This window comes from Drosophila ananassae, chromosome XR, assembly GCF_017639315.1.
Source record: "Drosophila ananassae strain 14024-0371.13 chromosome XR, ASM1763931v2, whole genome shotgun sequence".
Lineage (NCBI taxonomy): Eukaryota > Metazoa > Arthropoda > Insecta > Diptera > Drosophilidae > Drosophila > Drosophila ananassae.
The window spans coordinates 20609692-20628737 of record NC_057932.1 but is presented as its reverse complement, the minus strand read 5'-3'; the positions used below and the strand labels follow the sequence as shown (position 1 = coordinate 20628737).

At 44.6% G+C, this 19046-nt stretch overlaps 5 non-coding genes across 5 annotated transcripts; 1 reads left to right on the top strand and 4 right to left on the bottom strand.

The window, feature by feature from the left end:
* Nucleotides 1–8782: 8782 nt before the first annotated feature.
* Trnas-cga lies at nt 8783–8864 on the bottom strand. The gene has a single exon. It is a non-coding gene; the product is annotated as a tRNA-Ser (tRNA).
* A 206-nt stretch (nt 8865–9070) lies between these two features.
* Trnas-cga lies at nt 9071–9152 on the bottom strand. The gene has a single exon. It is a non-coding gene; the product is annotated as a tRNA-Ser (tRNA).
* A 187-nt stretch (nt 9153–9339) lies between these two features.
* On the bottom strand, nt 9340–9412 carry Trnar-ucg. Its single transcript has one exon. It is a non-coding gene; the product is annotated as a tRNA-Arg (tRNA).
* Nucleotides 9413–10155: 743 nt separating this feature from the next.
* Nucleotides 10156–10237, top strand: Trnas-aga. Its single transcript has one exon. It is a non-coding gene; the product is annotated as a tRNA-Ser (tRNA).
* Nucleotides 10238–15191: 4954 nt separating this feature from the next.
* Trnas-aga lies at nt 15192–15273 on the bottom strand. The gene has a single exon. It is a non-coding gene; the product is annotated as a tRNA-Ser (tRNA).
* Nucleotides 15274–19046: the final 3773 nt, after the last annotated feature.

The window sequence follows — 19046 nt, the reverse complement described above, 5'->3', positions numbered from 1 at the left end:
GGCTGTATACTCTTATATCTAAACTCTTTATATCTGTACTATAAAATATATACTAAATAATAATATAATATATTATATATTATTCTAAACATTACTTTACTGTCTATAGTATCTTGACTTTCTATACTGTACATATATATAATAATATATAATATATATAATATACCATACCATCTATATAATATACCATCTGTAGTATTCGTACTTTACTGTTCCACAAAATACTATCCATAATATAGTATATTATATCTTACTATCTATACTTTTTGAACTATTCTATACTATACCTTATGCTATACTCTCCATATCTATACCATATTACTCCATAGTTATACTGTAACTATGCTATACTGTACTATGTCTAGTACTTGTACCATCCATACCTATTCCATCATCTATATATCTTATATACTATATCCATAATTATTGTATATTTTACTATCTATACTACTATATCATACCATACTGTTCTATGCTTCACTGTCTATAGTATCTATAACGCTCTATACCGTACTACTCCATAAGCTATACTACATAGACTACACCATACTGTACCACTATATACCACTATACCTCTAGTTTACCATCTATAGTACCTATACTATCTATATCTTGCATACTATCTGTCTGTCTATAGTATCTATAACCACTAATTACTATGATATAGCATTGATTCCCATACCCTACCATACCATAGTGCCTAATACTTCCACTTTTCAGACCTAATCCCAACAGATCCCAACTTTCCTTCTTATAGACGATGGGATACCAGAGTCTCTGGATGATATGAGTGCAGAATAGAACCCGATCCAGATGGCATGATACCAGGATAGCCCTATAGTCCTACTCCCCTCTTCCTAACACGATCTCCTTGAAAACCGACCAGGCCCGACCTTCGGCAGAGTATCTTGGAGTTTGGGGAAAAAAGTCGAGTTGCTGGAAATGGCATGAAAATGAAAACCTACCGAGTTGCAAGTGGATGCTATCTGTGTGTGCACTTTGATGCTCTTATTGCGTTACACACACACACTGGCACACACACTGGCAGTGGCACACACACACATAGGGAGAGTGTAACACCCACACAGGGAACGCAAATCAAATGAAACACCGAAGCACAGGCTGGCCAGGGGGCTGGCAGGAGGGTCAGGGGCAAAAGAATTGAGTGCCGCCCATGCAATTTGCAGTTATTGCCCCAAAGCATCGCTGCCTCATGCCACCATCCCCCTGCCCCCCTCGATAGAGGCCTTCATTCCGACAGAGGTCGGAGATGGGCATTCGTTTTTTGTTTCTGGTTTCTGGGTGTGCGGGTCGGACTCTTCCGCCCAACCAGCATTGCCAAAAAATTGTGAGCCGGACGCAGTTGGTCAGCCAGCTCCCCGGCCAGGCCCCGAATGTATGCAACAGTGCACTGGGAGAAAATTCGGGGGCTGAATTACAGGATTGCATGGAAAAGTTCAAAAGAGATAAGGGAAAAGATAATATAAAGAATAGGAGATATTAGTTCCTGAGGGATAATGATATAGGAGATAATGTGATAGATAAAATGAGAGATAAAATAATAGATAACATGATAGATACAATAAAAGATAACAGAATAATAGATAAAATAGTACATGATAATAGATAAAGATATTAAGTATTCCGAGTATTCTTCCTTTGAAAGTCTGGAAGGACAAGCCCACGACATTATTAGAGAGAAGAAATGAGTAAAATACTATCAAGTATCACAATAGTATCAGATACAATAGCTTCTAAGAGATAATAATATAAAAGATAATAGTAGAATAACAGTATAGTAGAATAACAGTATTCCTACAGTACAACAGTATAGCGTTGGAAAGTCATGATTATATCGATAAACAGTATCAGATACAATAGCTTCTAGATAATAGACAATAAAATAATAGATAAAAGATAGAGAATGGACAGCATAAGAGATAATGGTATTGATATTCCCCTAAAAAGTGTTGAACGATAAGCCCCAGGCCTAGATCATAAACCGATAAACCGATTAATCGCTTTGGGGCGATGCTATCGAAGGTGGTCCATCGCCAGGAAGGAGATCTAGACCCAGAAGCGCCTCGAACTTCTCTCAGTGCCCGGGGAGCACTGGAGACTAGCTACGAAAGTGAAAAAGAAAATGTAAATGAAAGGAGCGTGTGTTGCAAGGACGAAGAAGTGGGCGGAGGAGAAGGGGGAGACACTCGAAACAAAAAGAAAGAAACTAATTCGATTAATCATCAGGCCAAATCGCAGGAACAGAAACAGAAACAGAAACTGAAACAGAAAGAGCAAGAGAGCCATCCTGGCAGGTCCTTTGGCAGCCAGACAACAACAACAACACGAAACAAATAACGGCAAAGGACCAAAGCCCTTCCACACACACATACGCGTGAAGAGAGAGAGAGAGAGAGGGGGGGAGAGAGAGATAGACATGCCATGCAACCCATTGCAGCTGAACGAGTCCTGTTGATGACTGCCTCTAAGCCCCCCCGCCACCCACTTGGCCCACAACCCCCCTTTCGATTCTCGACATTCCCCAAAAAAAATATCAGATTGGGTGTTGGGCGTGGGGGTGGGGGTGGGAAGGGGGGACAGCAATCAGTGGCAGATGCTGCCAGTGGCCAGGATAACCGCGGAATACCCTACTCTCTGAATTCAAAAATACTAAACTTAGTAATTAGTTTTAGTTAAAAATATTATTAAAAAAAAATGCCATCTCTAGAAGGCCTCAGGGACGTGTTAAGCGAATAGCGATTTCCGTCGTGCAAGAGGCCCTTGTTGCCTATCGATTACCGATTACCGATTACCGTTACTTTTGCATAAAAGTCTGGTCGGGTCAGAGAGGCTTCTGGCTCTAGGATTTAATATTTTTTATTTTAATTTTTATTTTTTACTTTATTTTATTTTATTATTATTTATTTTTAAATTATTATTTCTTTTTTAATTTTGTAACTTGCAGTTCCTCCTGGAATACTGGTGCATGTGGCATGTGTTTGGGTTCTCCTTAATAGTTTTTTTTATTTTTTATTTTCCAATTGTTTTTATTTTTTTTTTAAAGCCCGGATGGCATCTCTCTCTAACTCCGGCTCGGACGACGCATGCACAGAGCCATAAACCGGCTAGCATGTGGCATGTGGCATGTGGCAAGTGGGGGCAGCGGAACTGACCAATCTGCAGGCATATATTGCAATAGGCGCATGTTGCAAGGGTGCTGGGTGCACACACAGTGCGTATGCGCAATTCCAGGTGGCAAGTGGCAGGTGGCAGATGGCAGGGGCCTATCTCCTTATTTATTCTGTTGCTTTGATCCAAAAAAAAAGGGGGTAGTGCCATCAAACTGAAATTAGATTCAGATCTAAGGAGTTCAAAAATGATTAGTATTATTAACTAAAAAGGAGGTTGGAATACCAGCCATATCCGTGTTTGTTCGGCCAGGACACTCGTTCTGGCTGGGATTTGGTCCGATTCTAGATACTGGCGAGTTGTCCGAGGTGTCCTTTTGCAGCTGCAGGATCTGGGAGTCCTTCTCGTGGACCTTCTCGAAGTAGCTCAGAGGTAGGAGGCCTGAGGAGTTGGAACTTCAAAGACTCTTAGGAATAAGGGCACTCGAAGGGGCTATTGCCTCGTCTGGTCCTTGGGAGGCGGAGAGAGGAGGACCACTGATGAGATCATTTTCCATTCCTGGGTTGGAGGAGAGTGTCTTCTGGGAGAATCACGGGAAGACTGATAATGGGAGACCCCTATCTCCGGCTTTTTAAAGTCTGGAAAGTGGCTGATAATAGGTCAGAGGTCAGAGTTATCAGTCTGGCCTTATCACTCACTTGTTGTATTCCAAATAAAAATAATTAAAAATAAATATTAGTCTGGGTCTGTGGCTCTCTCTTTTCAAAATAAAAATATTACATTTTGGTGCAAGTGTGTGTGGAAGGTGGTATGTAGTTCTAGTCTCTGGAGGCTAGTCTCGGAGAGGATGCCCCTCCGGACGGGGCCATGCAATTAGTCTAATTGCTAAGCTTGCCCAGCCCCGACTTGGCCATTTCCACTTCCATTTGCATTCCAAATCTGGCCAGGACAGATCGAAGCCAAGTGGCCAACTGGGCAACTGGGCAACTGGCAACTGGGAAACTGGCGCTAATCGTTCAAACGAAATCAGCAACAATTCATTTGCAGAACAAGCGCCCCGCCCGTTGCTGCCTCATATATGTGAGGCACAGAGAAGAGTCCAGTAGCCGAGAAGTTGAGGAGTCGGGAACTGGAGAAGTGCAGTGCCCAGAAACCCCATCCCCATCCCGATCCCCATCCCCATCCCCATTTCCAACCGCAGCAGATTATCTTAATTCACGTTGTGGGAGACTAATGAGTGGCAGAGCCTGGAGTGCCGGAGGGGGCAGGGGCGGTTGCCCCATAAGGGGGCTTCCCAAGGGGGGCCTAATAAAAACACCAAATTAAATTGGAAATAGAAGTGGGATAAAATATCATACCTCATAAAATAATTTTATTTTTTAACTTTATAAAAAATTAATTTTAATTCTAATTCTTTTTTTTCATCTTTTTTAAATAAATCTTTTCATAATTTATAATTTATTTTATTTTTTTCAGAAGGAGCAGCTGCTCATGTAAGTTTATTTAATTTTTTATGTTTCAATAATTAAAAATTAAATAAATTTATTAAAATATTAAATCAAAGAGGCAATAATTAAAAGAAAATATATAAATATATAAGTAATAGATAGTTTTTAAAACTAAAAAATAAACACAGACCCCCCTTTGGAATCTCAGTCCCTGCCCCAGCCCCTACCCCTGCCTCTGCCCCTGCCCCTCCCACTTGGACGCTCCATCTTCCATCCATCGTGCCACTCAACATGCGTGCTGGAAACTGCCTCTTTAATTGAATTAGTGGGACCAGGCCCAGTCCAGTCCCGGCAAGTTTTTCTCTCAGTGTCGTGGCGGCGATCTGTGCGTTTCAAAATCGCATTAATTGTGAGGCCACGACAGGACAGGACAGGAGAGGACCGGACAGGACAGATCTGGACAGGATTCTCTGAAGCTTTATCTCTCGCCCTGCCCCAAGAGGTGTGCGTTGTGCGTTGTGTGCCTGTGGCAGTGGCAGTGGCAGAGGCTGCTACAGGATCTGGTGACTCCTTGTGTCGCTTTTAATTAAGCATAAATTTCATCACACCAGATACCAGTTGGATCTTAGAGTTTTTGGTTTTCGGTCTTCGGTCTTCAGTTGCCAAGTGGCACGCACCTCCCCCCGCCCCAGCACCACTCTTATTGATGTGGCTGCAACATGCAGAGCAGCTGGCAGCCGGCGAGGGGCAACTGGGCAACTGGGGAGGGGGGGCATTATGACAGGCGCCTAATTGATTGGGCCGCTCCATGGCACTGCCCCGAAAACCGAAAACCGAAAACTTTTCCGCCCAAGACTCCCCATTCCTTATCCGAGCCAGCTGCTGGCCCAGGAGCTGGCCAAGACAAATGGTGGCCCATTAGAGCGGGAGAGGGAGCGGGAGCTGGAGGAGAAGACGCTGCGAGTCCTGCGGCTGCCAGTTGCAAGTTACCGCCAGGGAGTGACAGGACATCCAGGCTTCCTAGCAAATAATTCTAATTCTACAAGCAGTTCCGCTGTCGAGGGTTAAGCGGGACTGGAGACAAGTCTCGACAAGTCTCGACAAGTCAGAACAGGTCCTAACAGGATCTAAACAATATTAGGCTTGATAATGGGATTTGGAATAAAAAAATAACAGTTCTGCTAAGTATTAGTACCATAATGGGTTAAAGACAAGTCCTGACAAGTCCTAACACGATCTCACCAAGTTCCAGGCTTCATTAAAGGGACTTTTGTTCAAAAAATAACAGTTCCAGAGGTATTCCTACAATAACGGGTTAAGAGAGACTTGATTTTCGGGTGAAAATTCATGAGACAAGAACGGACAAGTCCAGACCAGTCCGAACAAGATCGAAACACGTCCCAGGAGAGCCTAAGGAGCCTAAAAGTATGCAACTCCTGCTTATCTCTCTTGAAAAAAAAGAAAAGAAAAAGCCCAGCCAGGATGTCCTTTGCGGAACAGGCTCTCTCTGGCCATTTCGGGTCATCGACTTGTGCCTCCTGTTGTTGCCACACACGCCGCAGGGCTCCCCCGTTCCTCAGCCATTATTATTTATATTTTTTTTTTTAGTATTTTTTCGGCGGAGCCCGATAAGAGCGACAGACGCCCCCCTCCGCCCAGGCCTGACAAACACCTGTCTGGGCCAGGAGCAGCGCCTGGACCATGTCCTGCTCCTGTTCCTGCTCTGATTTTTTCTCATCATTTGAAGGATATTGTTTCAAATAATTCCAGAGAGGCTCTGGCGGCGGCACTTTTCAAAAATACTGAACAGGTCTGAACTTGTTTGTTCTGATACCAGAAATTACTAGAAAATACCAGATAACTGGTAGATTGTTAGAGTCAAAAATACTAAACAAGTTTGAACTCGATGGTTCTGATATACCAGAAAATACTAGAATATTTATTTTTTTTTTTTATTAAAATGTTGTTGACTTTTCTCAGTGTAGATTTGACAAAACCCCGCCCCCGCCCACCACCGCCTCCGCAGTTGTGGCGCCAATATTTTGCGGCCAGGTGGGCGGAGGTCCTGATGGCTGGGCCTGGTCAGCCGCGAGGAGTGCGGGAGTCCTGGTGGCGCCTCCATCAGTGGCAGTGGCAGTGGCAGTCACTGTGTGTCCAGTGGAGCGTGATGTCGTCTGACATTTAAGGATATATGTGTACATGGACAGTCGATTACTCACATAGGGAGGGATTTGAGGGGGCTGGAGGGTGGAGGGTGGAGGGTGGTAGGGGAGGCTCTGTAATATTGGCGCGAATGCGGACTTTTCCTCCTCCTCCTGCTCCTCCTCCTCTCTCTATGTATTCCCGTATTTGCGTTTTTCTCGTCATTTCTCCGCTTTTTTTCCCTCCAAAAAATATAGAGGATAACACAGGACACACAAAGGAGCGGGCCAAGGGGGGGGAGGGAGAAGACTTGGCTAAAATTCTGTTAACGTAAAAAGGACTCTTTGTTCCTCTGGCGGCGCAAAAAAAAAGGAAATTTTCGGGTGTCAGGTGGGGCAGGGAGAGGAGGCTCCCAGAGATGGCTCTTCCAACACTCCCAGGAAGTGTATTCCCTCCGTCGTTGTCCTTCCGACTCCCTCGAAGGAGCCACCTTGTCCTCACCCAGCTCTGGTGGCTCTGGAGCTCAGACAGTTGCCTCTGGCAGGCCTCTCTCCTGCCCCCTCGGATGTATCGCCAATATTTTGTACCTTTATCAAAATTAAATTCCGGCCCAGGATCTCTGTTTTGCATGTCTGATGTCTGGGCGGGGGGGGGCTACCTGGTCTGTCTGGCAATCAAGGGAGGAGGATGGACAGGTGGACAGGTGGGCAGGAGGAGAGGTGGCTTCTGCGTTTCACTTTAATTGTGGAATTCGAGGAGATCAAGTCTTTGGCTCTCAACCTGAACTGGAGATAGGCTTCTGGCTTCTGATTGGAGTGCAACGAGTGGGTGGTGGCTCAGTGGGTGGTGGCTACTGAGTGGGTGGTGGCTGCTGAGTGGGTGGTGGCTCGGTGGGTGCTGCAAGGTGCAACCCTCGAACTGCAACGCATGGGAATCACAATCGCTTGATGAATAGCGCTCCTGTCCTGTCCTTCTCTGCACTCTCTGGATGGTTGGATTTTTTTCCATCCTTCATCCTTTATCCTCCATCCTTCATCCTTCATCCTCCATCCTGTTATCCTGCCATGCACCCACCACCTACCACCCACCACCCACCACCCACTGGTGTTCAATACTTCGGCGAACCAATCGGAGAGCGAATGCAGGCAGCGGCACTGCAAAAAAACGCAGCGACCGACTGCTGACCGAAAGGCGACGCCCATGTGCCCCATGTCGTTCGCGATTTGCATGCGTCCTTCCCTTTCCCCCTCCCCTCTCCACCCCACTGGACCGTGCCACCCCCTTGGCCAGAACCCTTTGAGCCCAAAAGGGGTGGCTAGTCGTGCTATGTGCCGCGTGTGCACGTTAATTACTCGCCATCCCTCTCCCGCGGGGCAGGATATGTGCAGGATATACATGCTCCTTGGCATGAGGATGTGTGAGGATGTGAGGATGGGCGGGGAGGTGCAGGGCCACCTATGTGTCCCTTGTGCTCATCGATATCCTGGAAGAGAGGACCACTTTCCACATCGGGATGATGGGAGTAGGTCTGGTAGTCCTGGCCCTATATCCTACCTGGAACTAGCAGGATAATCCAGATCCATGTTCCAACTAGATGATCTCAGGAGGAGATCAGGATTTCGAGACCACATAGTCCTTGAAGCCATAGAGAGAGCACTAATCTCGGTGACATTTACTCGCATTTTTTGCACTTCCACCGAACTACCCCCCTCCAGGAGGGGTGCTCCAGGACACCCACCCCCCACCATCCCCCACAGGAACAAGAAGCACTTCCATCCATAATAATTGAATTGGAAAAGCGGGGGCGGGGGCGACCACAGGACCAAATTGTAATTAAACAGGATATGATGGTGGTCCGAGAGGTCCTGGCGAGAGGGCCTGGCGGGGGAGGGGAAGGGGGTGCATGTGTGCGGCAGGATGTGATGGCTGAACAAACTTGTTGTCTCCTAATTGGGAAGCCGGGAGTCCGCCACCAAATCCCAGGTGGGTTTCAAAATTAGTGACTAATAGGGGGGGGTCCCATGGGTGGTGTTGGGGGGGGAAAAAAAAGGAGCCAGGAGCCACGCAGCCGGTAGGATTCGAACCTACGCTCCCAAAGGGAATCTGATTTCGAGTCAGACGCCTTAACCACTCGGCCACGACTGCTTCCTGGCCCGGGGAAAGGATATTCCAAGGAGGTCCTTGAAGGAATTTTAAATAAAAAATATTAAAAAAGAATATATGAAACATGAAACTAAATCCTGAAGAGATTTCCTTCCAAAGGCCACTAGACTTGCCTCCTAAAGATGTCGCTTTTGCCTCTAAATTTTCAAAACTTAATTTTTAAAAGTAAAAAATAAAAAATAAAGTATCGCAGCCGGTAGGATTCGAACCTACGCTCCCAGAGGGAATCTGATTTCGAGTCAGACGCCTTAACCACTCGGCCACGACTGCCTCCGGGCGGTACGAGGCGGTACAAATTCCAGATGCTACAATTTTTGGATCAAAATCAAAGGGGGTGGGGGGGGACAAAATCATAAAAAGGCCAGGGGAGAAATATTTTAAGAAAATAAGACTGGAGATACTTGCTTAAAATAACAAAAAAAAAATAATAAAATGTTAGAAAAAAAGAGAGGTCCTTCGACCGTGACAGGACTCGAACCTGCAATCTTCGGATCCGAAGTCCGACGCCTTATCCATTAGGCCACACGGTCAGTTGGAGAACTTGCGCCATTTTTCCCAACAAAAGCCGGAAGTCGGGCTTGAAAGGCCGGAAGTGGAGTGTCAAGTGTCAGATGTCAGATTTTAATTTAAAAAAAATGTTAAAAAATTAATATTCAAGAATAGAAAATAGGCACTATTTTGCATCTCACTCCCACGCATGACTTTGGCACGGAAAAGAGGGAGATGGCACTAATATAGAACTATAGAACTATGTAGTTCTGTCTCTCTCTGTCTATAAGGGAACTATACTATATTTTACCAGATATATTAGAGATATTATAGAGCTCCAAAAGGGTGGTCAGTGGAAGTACACTGGAGAAAAAAAACTGGCTTTGAAATTGAAATTTTATTAAAAAAAATATATATAAGAAATATTTCTTACATAACCAGCACTTTTGAGATATATATATATATATACCTATATAAGATTTAAATAATATATTCACTTGAAAGATGAAAAAGATGTGAAAAAGAAAGAGAGGCAGCTATGGTGGGTAGGGGCTGGAAAGAGAGGGGTATACAAGATCATATGGCCTAGAGGGAGATGGAAAATATTCCAAAAATAATTATTCAAAAAAGCCATTAAGACTTCACTCCCCTTTGTTCCTAACTCGCAAAGTTAGATGAGAGACAGAGACCTGCAAGGATCTAAGGATCGTAAAGGATTATAGGGGAGTGATAATGGGAGTACCCCCTAAGATCTGAAGGTCCTCGCCGGCACTGCTTCCATCAAGCAGTCGTGGCCGAGCGGTTAAGGCGTCTGACTAGAAATCAGATTCCCTCTGGGAGCGTAGGTTCGAATCCTACCGGCTGCGAAGGACTTTCTTTTTTAATTTTATTTTTATTTTTATTTCAAAAAAGATTGTAGATTGTAGATTCTAGAGCCAACTCTGGCAGGAGTTGAGGTGCCAAGAGTCCCAGCCCAGACACCGCCGCCCTGCCACTTGGACCTGCCTCTATTTCATATCCTTCGCTCGGATATGCACCTCGTCCTTAATAATTAATTTTTTGGCGTCGAGAGTCGTCCTGCCGCCCTCGGCCACATCCGTTTCAGATTTGAATCTCCTCCGCTGGGGCTCTACTTTCGTTTCGTTCCTGACGACGGATCTGACTGATTAGCCGCATTTAGTGGAACGGCATTAGGCCACTCGACGGAATTAAAGGGATACGGATAAAGGGTCCTGTCCTGTCCTGTCCTGCCCGGTGTCCTGCCCTGACCAAGCTCCTCGGGCGGTCGTGTGTAACGGCGACAGCTGCTAAGACGTGGAAAATAAACAGAAATTCCGACCGAAAATATAATCCGGAAGCAGCCGCCTGGTGACAAACGCCATCGAGTGGGGGAGGTGGTGAGAAGGTGCAGGGGCAGGGGCGCCAGAACGAGACAGACAAAATGCCTTGTTCCCGGCCCAGCCGGGGCCGAAAGGAGGAAAAGGATTATAAAATACGACACACAAAAAATTTGTTCAAAGGCTCTGGTGGCGGAAAATGAATATTTAAATACTCTACTTCGGTTATCAGGGAGAATATTGGGGATATTTTTCAAGGATACAGGATACAGTATTTGAGGAAAGGGACCTCTAGTTTCAAGTACCGGGTATCGTTATTTGAATAAATAAAAGTAATATATAGTAGGGCTGTAAGTCAGAATAGTTCAAAATCTATAGATCTTTAGTTCAGAATCTTTGGTTCTCCATCTATAGATCTATTTTGAAAGGAAGACTCAGATAAAGTACCGGGTATCGTATAAGGACTAAGCTTAGAAAGGTCTTCCTTTACCTATTTTATTGAAGGACCTGAACTAAATATTTCACAAAAGAGTATAGAGCACCTATGGGAATCTTTAGTCTCTGGTCTCTGATCGTATAACGAAAATAGATATAGTCTTCGGAGTCGGAACTTTCAGAGCCTAACTTGGAAAATGAGAGGAAGTTTGTAGGCATTTTAAATATACAGGAAAAATAATAGAATATTAGAAGAGAATAATAACAAAGTCTTCAAAATTCAGAGATCTTTTTGAAGTTAAAGGACTGGGTATCGCATAGCAACCAAAATGGCCTTCAAGGACATATCTTTGGAAGTTTTCTTAACTTTCTCTTGTATATTTTATCCTATAACTCCCATAACTTCCCCCTTTTTATCAAATAGTAGTTATTATTATGCTGTAACCAAGAATAAAATATAATAATATAAGAAGAATAATAGCAATATACCATATAATACCAAATAATACTACACTATATCAAGATATATATGATATGATGATAATAATATTGTAAAATAATAATCATAATAGTAGTGATATACCATATAATACTAAAATATACCAAATAATACTACACTATACTACTACACTACTGTAATACCATGGTATGGATATGGTATGGTATAATATTAGTATGTTATATAAAAATATTAATAATACACTTTAATACAAAGAACAGAACCCTCTGCCAGGTAGAGTATCAAAAGGTGGGAGTACAGGGAGGTGGTAGGAAGGTGAAAAGGCGGCGACCCGGGACGAGGGGGAGAAGGGGCAGGGTAGTCTCGACATCGACATCGACAGGAGCGTCATTTGGCGTGCATAGAAACCGTTAGTCCGGCCCTCGACGGAACACAAGTAAATATATCCCGAAGTACAAAAAAAAAAAATAGGAAGAGAATAAAAAATAATACAAGGGAAAGGAAAAAGGACACGCCGGCAGCAGGGCAAGGGGCCAAGGGGCCAAGGGAGAGGAGTCAGGAGAATGTTTGTACTTTAAATGACATTCCGCAGTAAATTTTACGTTTATGGCCGGCACACAACAAATAAATATCAAGCGTTCGGCGGGGCTGCAAAAGGACCTGCCAGGATTCTCCCCCCTTCCTTCCAAGCCAGGCAAACAATTGAAAGTGGAAACGAAACAGAAAAGAGAAGGAGGAGGAGGAGGAGGCCATGGGGCAGGATCCAGGATCAGCTCCTCCAACCAGCAAAACAATAAAAAATGATTGCTCACAATAATAAAATAAAGTCCTTGGACGGCAGGACTTCCTCGGCGCTTCTCATAAATCGGAATGAGTGGCGAGAGCCATCCCGAAGGGATACCGGAAGATGCAGTTGCCGAGAGGCTCATAGATCCACAATGTGGGCCATAAAGAACCAGAATGTCTAGCAGCCATCACCTGGGAGGCCCTAGGAGCTAGGGGGTAGGGGCTATGGACTAAAAGAGGCTCAAGGGCCACAGTATCGGGTATCAGATAGTCAGGAGGCAAGAAGTTATTCCTCAATCTTGATTCCAAGGACTTGTAGTTCATTTTCAACCAAAACATAGGGAAAAGGAAGAAGGTTTTAAGTTCAAAGTCAACAGAGTAGCAGGTATCATATAGTAATCTACATTATATAGTATCTATATAGCATATATAGTAGCAGATATCATACAGTAATCTACAGTATATAGTACCAGGTAGTAGCATAGTCCTGCTATATAGTATTGGGTCTGTATCCTGTTTCTAAAATATATTCAGTAGTGTAGCTATAGCAATAGTACTAGTATAGTATAGCCTACTAGCAAAGTCTAGTAGGTTCTCAAAGAAAGTATTTTTAAGTATTATTAGAATAGAGTATAGAGTATTATTAGGAACAGAGATTAGGAACAAATAAGATACCAACTAGATAGAATTTAGTAAGGTAGTGAGTTAGAAGTGACTTAGAAATCATACAGTAAGTAGTAATCATCAGTTACAGCTTAGACTGCCAAGTTTCATGGGCTGCTCTTGTTACTTTCCTTGTTATCGATAACTATCGATAACCTGTAGCCACAAACTACCAATCAAAGTCAAATCTTGCCATCCAGTAAAGTAAAGCATTATTGTTTTCAGTGATTAGAAGAACAAATAACAAAAAAATTGATAGCTTAGACTGCAGACTCTCTTCCCTTTCTTTGTTATCGATAACTATCGATAGTTTAGTACCGATATACCCGTAGCTATAAACCACTAATCAAATTAAGGTCTTGGCAATGACTCTTCTCTTTTGTGGAATCTGGGAGGCATGCCACCTGAGCCAGAGCCAGAGCCAGAGCCTCCAAATCGAGAGACTGATCGCAAGACGGACGTATCAGCGGCACTTCATCTTGACTGACATGCGCATTGAGAGCGTTGACATAATGATGGACAGAGCGAGGACCTGGTCCCTGGCTCCCTGGCTCCCTGGCTCCCTGACTCCCTGCCCCCTGCCCTGGTGCTTGATCTGGCCGCAGGAGGAGCTCTCAGGTCTTGGCGCTTGGGAACTGGGATCGGCCTCCGATATGCGTAATGAGGGGAGTTGCCGGCCCAGTTGGCGGCGATTGCGGCCTTTGAGATTCCTTCCAATATCAATTTTCATTGTTTCGGATCCGGGATCCGGAATCCGCTCCCATACCCATACCTCCCATCGGGGCTTTGTCACTCACGATCTCTGAGTTATCGCAGCATTGACATAAATAGACGCCAATTAAAGGGGTTTTCGGGCAAGGAGTTCGCCTCTCCGCCACCACCATCCTTGCATCTTTTTCCTCAATTATATATTAGTCGCAAAAAAAATAAACAAAAAAGAGGGAGGGAATTTTGTTTTGGAACACGATTCGGGGCAGCCACAAAGTAGCAGCAAAACGGAAATAATTTTACAATAAATTATATCAAGAGCGAATCACAGAGGGCGCTGCGGTGGCTGGGGATGGGGATGGGGAGAGGAGAGGCCAGAACAGAACCAGTTTCTTGAAACTTTCCGAGACATAACGGCGTCTGCCGAAAAGAAACGGAAACGGAGAAGCCTCGAGAACAACAACAACAAAAGCAGAAAAAAAGGGCAAAAGTCATGGACGGAGGAAGCGAAGGGGGAGTGACAGAGAGGGTGGTAGGAGGGAGAGAGACAGGAGGGAGGGGAAGACCCTTCAAAACTTTTGTGGCGACAATTTTCCCGACTTGTCATACTCTCTCACCAGCAGGATAAGGCGACTCGCAGGATCCTGGACATCAGTTCCTTATGAATTACTAACGGGAATCGGGTTTTTTAGGTTAGATTTATTTTAGGTTAGTTTTTGAGAGCACATGGTCACTCTAAAGAGTCAAAAGGGTCACTCCAAAGAGTCTTTTATTTAAGAAAAATAAGTAAAGTTTAGATTCTTGAATATTTTTAAGAAATAAAAATTAGATAAAATATTTGAAGAAAGTTTAGAGGCCTGGTCACACTTTTTTTTAGCTTTTGATTGAGGTTTTCAAGGTTAATAAATCACAAAATATATAATTATTCGTAAGAAGAGCATCCCCATTCGGTTGCTATTTTATTTTAATTTTTTTTGGTGCTGCCTCGTCTGGTTTTTTTGTGGCATTTCGGCCTAAATTGCCGCGACCTGTCGAAAAGTTTTTCATCGACTGGCGGGAGTCGAGACTGGTGGTGCCCCAAAAGTGGGGGGCAAGGTGGAAAGTTTGCTTCTGCTTATCGCCAAGTGGCAGGAAATTTGATTCCTTATTTCTTCTAGCCTTTTGATGTTTTATTTTTGCTAAAAAATATAGATTTTTTTGTTCCAGATGATCGGAGCTCTTCTGATTGGTTTTTGAATTAGAAAGAGAGGGCCGCTTCTGATCCATAAATGGCAGTGATGTCATTGTTTTTTATATTTTTTATCGCCAGAGACAGAGATTGGGCCACAAAAAGAATGATATTTACTTATTCGATTGCGGTTGGCTTTCTTTTTTTTATTTTATTCATTTAATTTTGCTTAAAAAAAGATGAAAAAAAGTGAGACTTCCAATCGCAGTCGGTAGGATTCGAACCTACGCTCCCAGAGGGAATCTGATTTCTAGTCAGACGCCTTAACCGCTCGGCCACGACTGCTTCTTGTGGGTCTTGCGACTAAAGATACTTCTTCTACTCAGCAATAGATGGAAATAGTATCTCGTATCTGAAGACTATCTTTCCTGGCACTTTCCTGAAATCTATTTCCAATTCTGGCACTTGCCATCCAAGTGGCCTCCAATTAAAGAGCTCCAGATTGTCAAAACAGTGCCCGGTGCCCGTTGCCCGTTGCCCCAAAAACCAACAACAACAACAACAACAACAGCAAGCATGCCGCAAGTTGAAAGCTTCAATTTACCACCCATTGTGCCTCTGCCAGAGACCAGTTCCAGTCTCCCGATGGCAGCGAGGCACTTGCTCTTGCCACACACACTTTTCTCTCTCTGTAGGGAGCTGTGGTGGCGCGTGGGCTGAGCAAATTTCATGATTTACGTTCTCTGGTTCTCTGGTGGCCGGTTGACAGGCGACGCGAACCCCGAAAAACTCCACAGGATCTCGGTAGGCCAGGCCAGTCGGTATCCCTTGATCTGGACATGGATGTGGACATGGACAGGGATATGGCCAGAAGACTGGAGAGAGCCTGGGCGGGCGCCCCCCCTCAGCTACAAATCGCTGGAATTAATTGCCGGCCGATAAGCAGCTGCCCCTCGCGACTCGGCGTGGCAGCATTCAATTAAGTTGTAGTGCCTGTGGCACGGTGCAGTCTGGTTGCCTGGTTGCCTGGTTGCAGGTGCAAGTGGCCCTAATCCTTTGCGAGGGATATCCTTCCGAAGAGGAGGTGCGAAATCCCCAGCGATCACCAGACAGCCAAAAAATGCCAAAGACCCTTGCGAGATCCGTTACATGGCAGCTGGCACTGGCTGCCTGCCACTTGCCACTTGCCACTTGCCACACTTGCCACTGAGGTAGTCGCATTGGTGGCATGGCCGCGGGGCATGCCAATTTATGGATATGCGTTTAAATACCAAAGGGGAGGACCAGGACCAGGACCAGGTCATTCCCCTCCAAGGATCGCCGCAAATCGATTTATTGCTCGTCGCATTCCACCTCCCCCCTCGCCTATTAGTCTGTAGGCTTTTCTCTCAGTGTACTAGTACTAGAACCTCTTATCCGACGCTTATTAAGAGCATATCTTATCTGGATCTGTATCTGGGTCCAATCTGGAGGAAGATTTCTGCTCCAATTTATGGCCAGGCTCTTCGGGAGAAAGGCCCAGGCAGCCGTACACTGAGAGAAAGTGTTGCGCCGCTTGAGAAAGTATCTATTAGTTTGTTTTTTTTTTCTGGGAAATGTATCTTGGAGTGCAGCTATCGGCTGCCAGAATGTCAAATGCACGCAACACCAGCCAGATGCCATTAGTCCCTCGCTCGCCCACTTTCCGCCCGGCCTTTCTCTTTCTCTTTCTCTACGGCTATCCCCCTCCCTCTCGCTGTCAGTGTCACTGTCTCTCGCTCTGTCCCTGGCCCCCACTGATGCCGTCTCTTTTCAGCGCCACATGGCCCATTACGCTGTCCATTTGAGTGGTCATTAACGTAAATTTGATTTGGACTTGGACTTGGGCGCAGACTTGGCTCGGCGGCAGATGCACTGAGAGAAAATTGGCAGGGATTGGGGGTTTCATAGCCAAAGTGTCTATAGGGTGGGGTGGGAAGAGGAATGAGTAGGGGAAGTCTTGGAGAGATGGTATGATGAGGTGAGATGAGGTTGTATGATGGTATGATGGAATGGAGGGATAGATTGGTAGTATGGTGGTATGATGGTCTGATAGACTGATGGTATGATGGCATGATGGTATGATGGTAGGATAGAATGATTGATAATGTGATTGAATGATGGTATGGAAGAATAATACTATCATATGATGGTAGGATAGAGGGATAGATTGGTAGTATGGTGGGATGATGGTCTGATAGACTGATGGTATGATGGTATGATGGTCTGACAGTATGATGGTTTGATGATCAGTTGGTTGGTTGGTAGGATATGATGGAAGAATAGTATAATAAGATGATGTGATGATGGTATGATGGCGTGATAGAATGATAGAATAAAGTTATAGAATGGTATTATGATGGTGGGATAGTTTTATGAGATGATGGTATGATAAATAATAGAATGATAGTATAATGGAATGATGGTCTGATAGTTTGATAATACGATGCTAGGGTAGTATGATAGTATAATATGATAGAATGAATGAATGATGAGTTGGAATGATTGTATGAAAGAACTATCGGTACTATCGATTGATGGTAGGATAGTATGATGAAATGATGGTCTTTTAGTATGATAGAATGATAGTATGATCTCTTGATGGCATGATAGTACAAGTACTAGTATTTCTCTCAGTGCCCCATCATCAAGAGCTGAGTGACACAGCTGGTGGCCCAGAGGCGGGCCTCCGAAGAGGCCTTGGCTGAAATATCGAACACGTAGTTAATCAATCCATTGGTGGTCCGGGAACACGACGCGCCAGCAATTACTGTTAACTGGATTGTTGCCGTTACCAGTCCCCCTTGCCCCTCCCCCTTCCATACGCACTTTTGGTAAGGTGGGCGGCGGCAGAGCCACATTCGCTCTCTTCCAATTGGGATTCTGGGCCAAAGCAATGGTCTCTGGGCCTCCTGTTGGCCTTGGCCTTTGCAATAAATAGCATGGATGTAGTGGGAGAGGGTGTTGAGAAGCAGTGCCAGGCAATAAATAGACAGGATAAGTGACAGGTGGAGTAGTGATCTCTGAACTTTCCTCATCAGGAATCTATGCCTTGTGATCACTCAGATGGAGGGGTTTAGGGCCTCTGAATCAGTCTGAGTTGGCCAACAGAGCCCCTATTCTCACTACCCATATCCCATTACTTATCTTTTATTGTGAAAGTATGGTGGATTGTATGATGAAAGTATGGCAGTATGATAGTCTGAAAGGTAGTCATAGTACATCAGCATGATAGTATGATGGAATAATAATATTAGTTATATTATGTAGTATAAGAGTCTGAAAGCCATACTATAACAGTATGATAGTACAATGGTTGGAGAGTCTGAAGGTATGATGGAATGGTTTGATGGGATTATAGTCTGAAAGTGTGATGGATTGTATGATGAAAAAATGATAGTCTGAAAGTATGAAAGTATGATAACATCATAGTACCTTGGCATGATAGTTTGATGGAATAATAATATTAGGATTTGAAGTATAAAAGTCTGAAAGTCATACTATAAAAGAATGATAGGTTGGATAGTCTGAAAGTATGATAGATTTTATGATGAAAGTCTTAAAGTATGATAGTCTGGCTCCACTGCTACTCCACTCTTTAGGGACCAAGTGCTGAATAATTTGAATCATCTCATTATAGTCATTACTTGCTTAAGCTTAGCCCTGGATTTTGTTAACAATTCCAAAGGCGGCAGCTTGAAAAGGAGAGTGGGCGTGGCCAGAGTGCATGCCGTAATGGGCCAGCAAGAAGAGCGGCGGTTTTGCATACACGACGATTCGCATAATTACGCGCCGAAGCTTAATTCTAGACTTAATTAAAATTATTAATACTTCGGACCTCACCTGGGTGACTGGGCGACTGAGAAGGGGCCGGAGGGGGGCCGAGGCAGGGCCCGGAAGATGCGTTCAGGCGGCCGGAACTAATAATCCGGTGCATGCAAGGGCGGCGGCAGTTGACCGAGAGAGGGCACATGGCAGTAGTGGTGGCGGCGTGAGTCGTGTCTTGGGAGAAGTCTCTTCTTCTGTTTGGAAGATTTTGTTTCATTATCACTCTTGGTACTATCACCAGACCAGACCCACTCGCCACTGCCACTGCCCCT